This window comes from Rhipicephalus microplus, unplaced genomic scaffold, assembly GCF_043290135.1.
Source record: "Rhipicephalus microplus isolate Deutch F79 unplaced genomic scaffold, USDA_Rmic scaffold_381, whole genome shotgun sequence".
Lineage (NCBI taxonomy): Eukaryota > Metazoa > Arthropoda > Arachnida > Ixodida > Ixodidae > Rhipicephalus > Rhipicephalus microplus.
The window spans coordinates 52501-56137 of record NW_027464945.1 but is presented as its reverse complement, the minus strand read 5'-3'; the positions used below and the strand labels follow the sequence as shown (position 1 = coordinate 56137).

At 57.0% G+C, this 3637-nt stretch overlaps 1 non-coding gene across 1 annotated transcript; it reads left to right on the top strand.

Moving 5' to 3' along the window:
- The first annotated feature begins 725 nt into the window (after positions 1 to 725).
- Positions 726 to 2540, top strand: LOC142794155 (small subunit ribosomal RNA). Its single transcript, XR_012892113.1, has one exon. It is a non-coding gene; the product is annotated as a small subunit ribosomal RNA (ribosomal RNA).
- Positions 2541 to 3637: the final 1097 nt, after the last annotated feature.

Below are 3637 nucleotides of genomic sequence, written 5' to 3'. Positions count from 1 at the left end.
GGTGGGAATTTCGTGAGTAGGGTCGCAAATTCTACGACCTCGGCGGGTTTGAGAGCGACGTAGACTTGTGGCACGCTCAACATGCCACACGTTTCGGGGCACACCCGCGGTGAAATTTTCTCGAGTACGCTCGTATTAGGGCCCAAGGAGGTCTGGGTACTTATCGCTGCTATTATGTGGGGGTTCTCGTGAGCGGCGTACGCGAAAGCGACCGGGTGTCTGATATGCGGCGGGCTTCGGCCTCGTCAAGCGTGTCCTCGGGTCTGCTCCAGGGGAATCCACGGCAGTCGTCTGCAGCCTCATCCGCTTGATGCGTTAGGGGCTGGTTGTCGGACGGTGCCGTTTTACCACGATATCGAGGTGTGTTCCGTGTCGTCCTCGGGCGATTCAGATGCGAAAGCGCCGAAGACGCGGGCGTGACCCGTCGTCTGGCGGCTTTGCAGTCTCGGCTCCGTTGCTAGTTCCGGCCGGTCCACCGACAGTGCAGCGGGCTTGGGCAACCCGCACGGCGCGACCGAGTCGATGCAACGAAAAAGAGCGAGCATGAACGTGCTTCTTGCCGCACGGCTCCCACTCGTCTTTCGGGAAGGTTGTGCCGTAGCGAGCTCGAACGCCGTCATCTCGGAGTGCAAAATAAGCGTGTTGGGGCGCCTGAAGGTGGCCTCCGCCGCACACAGACTGCGTCCGGCCCGCCGAGGGCGAGGACGGACGCGCAGTCGAACGATTACCTGGTTGATCCTGCCAGTAATCATATGCTTGTCTCAAAGATTAAGCCATGCATGTCTAAGTACATGCCGAAATAAGGCGAAACCGCGAATGGCTCATTAAATCAGTTATGGTTCCTTAGATCGTTTCTTCCTACTTGGATAACTGTGGCAATTCTAGAGCTAATACATGCAGTGAGCCTGGAGCCCTTTGGGTAACGGGTGCTTTTATTAGACCAAGATCGATCGGGTTTCGGCCCGTATTGTGTGGTGACTCTGGATAACTTTGTGCTGATCGCATGGCCACGAGCCGGCGACGTTTCTTTCAAGTGTCTGCCTTATCAACTTTCGATGGTAGGTTACTTGCTTACCATGGTTGTTACGGGTAACGGAGAATCAGGGTTCGATTCCGGAGAGGGAGCCTGAGAAACGGCTACCACATCCAAGGAAGGCAGCAGGCGCGCAAATTACCCACTCCCGGCACGGGGAGGTAGTGACGAAAAATAACAATACGGGACTCTTTTGAGGCCCCGTAATTGAAATGAGTACACTCTAAATCCTTTAACGAGGATCAATTGGAGGGCAAGTCTGGTGCCAGCAGCCGCGGTAATTCCAGCTCCAATAGCGTATACTAAAGCTGCTGCGGTTAAAAAGCTCGTAGTTGGATCTCAGTTCCAGACGAGTAGTGCATCTACCCGATGCGACGGCTCGGACTGAACATCATGCCGGTTCTTTCTTGGTGCACTTCATTGTGTGCCTCGAGATGGCCGGTGCTTTTACTTTGAAAAAATTAGAGTGCTCAACGCAGGCGAGTCGCCTGAATAAACTTGCATGGAATAATAGAACAAGACCTCGTTTCTGTTCTGTTGGTTTTTGGAATACGAGGTAATGATTAAGAGGGACGGACGGGGGCATTCGTATTGCGGCGCTAGAGGTGAAATTCTTGGACCGTCGCAAGACGAACTACTGCGAAAGCATTTGCCAAGAATGTTTTCATTGATCAAGAACGAAAGTCAGAGGTTCGAAGGCGATCAGATACCGCCCTAGTTCTGACCATAAACGATGCCAACCAGCGATCCGCCTGAGTTACTCAAATGACTCGGCGGGCAGCTTCCGGGAAACCAAAGTATTTGGGTTCCGGGGGAAGTATGGTTGCAAAGCTGAAACTTAAAGGAATTGACGGAAGGGCACCACCAGGAGTGGAGCCTGCGGCTTAATTTGACTCAACACGGGAAAACTTACCCGGCCCGGACACTGGGAGGATTGACAGATTGAGAGCTCTTTCTTGATTCGGTGGATGGTGGTGCATGGCCGTTCTTAGTTGGTGGAGCGATTTGTCTGGTTAATTCCGATAACGAACGAGACTCTAGCCTATTAAATAGGTGCGGGGTTCCCAGCACCTTACAACCTTCTTAGAGGGACAAGCGGCTCCTAGCCGCACGAAACAGAGCAATAACAGGTCTGTGATGCCCTTAGATGTCCGGGGCCGCACGCGCGCTACACTGAAGGAAGCAGCGTGTCTTTATCCCTGTCTGAAAAGACTGGGTAACCCGTGGAACTTCTTTCGTGATTGGGATAGGGGCTTGCAATTGTTCCCCTTGAACGAGGAATTCCCAGTAAGCGCGAGTCATAAGCTCGCGTTGATTACGTCCCTGCCCTTTGTACACACCGCCCGTCGCTACTACCGATTGAATGATTTAGTGAGGTCTTCGGACCGATGTCCGGCGCGGCCTTTCGGTTGCGCCGGTCTGTTGGAAAGATGACCAAACTTGATCATTTAGAGGAAGTAAAAGTCGTAACAAGGTTTCCGTAGGTGAACCTGCGGAAGGATCATTAACGGATTGTGAAGGGTGAGCGCCTCAGCTGCGTCTGCGCCCGACACTTTCTGCCGCTGACCCCGTTTGGACGCGGGGTCGGCTTTTCCCCACGGGGCTGCCTGAATGTGGAGCGGCACCCCGTGACAAATTGTTGCGCCCAGCGGACGCCAACACCGCGACCTTGGACGGTCGGCCAGGTGGCGGACGCGGGTACAAACGGCGCAACGCACTCATAGGTCGGCTTTCGACCCGCCACTGCACCGTGGCTCGAAGCGCTCGAAATGCGCGACCCGACCGCTGCGGGACCGCCTAGTACTGTAAACAGGAGCGGCGGAGCGCGAACGGCGAGTCGTGGTTACGTCGGTAGAAGGCGAGGCTGCGCGTTCCCGAAACGCCAGCCGAGTGCCCTCCCGACCGTTCGAGCGTGCAAGAACGAGACCCGACAATCGCGCGGCGACTGCCAAGTACGAGAGGAACGGCACAAGCGTCGGCGGTCGGTCAAGGAACTGGCGATGTGACGGGTCCGCTGTGCACCAGTGCATACCGTCCCGCCGTCCGCGGCAAGCGCCTCCGCGTCCTCGGGTGACGGAGGCTGCCGGTCGGTTCTTGCAGGCGAGGGATCTCGCTGGCACCGGTTCGCGTTGACGCGCGGCCGGTCATGGCACGGCGATGCGACGGCCGAGGTGCGCAGTACTCGATGGAGGAACCGCACGCTCCGATGACCGTCCCGCCCTCCGCGGCGTATGCGTACCGACCGTAATGGTTGCAGCAGCGCCGGCCGGCTTTTGAATTCGCCACACGAAACACGGTGCGAGATCGCGGTTAGGGGAGCGTCGACGTTGCCAGGCGTTTTGCTTGCTGCCGAGGGAAAGGCGGCACGGCCACGTCGCGCTCGTCGCGATTAGCGGGTCTGCGCGCTTTGGGAAGGTGCCGCAACGACTTGCCGAAAGAGGAAGCACGGAAGAACGAGGGACTTGGACGTCCCGACAATTGAACGCACTTGCGGCCAGGCCCTTGCTGGCTTCGTTCTTCCGCCTCGAGTAGGCTCGTACGCGGCTCCGGCGCCGAAAGTGGTCCTTGGCACCGACTTCGGTGGACGTGGGAAGTGCCGCGCAA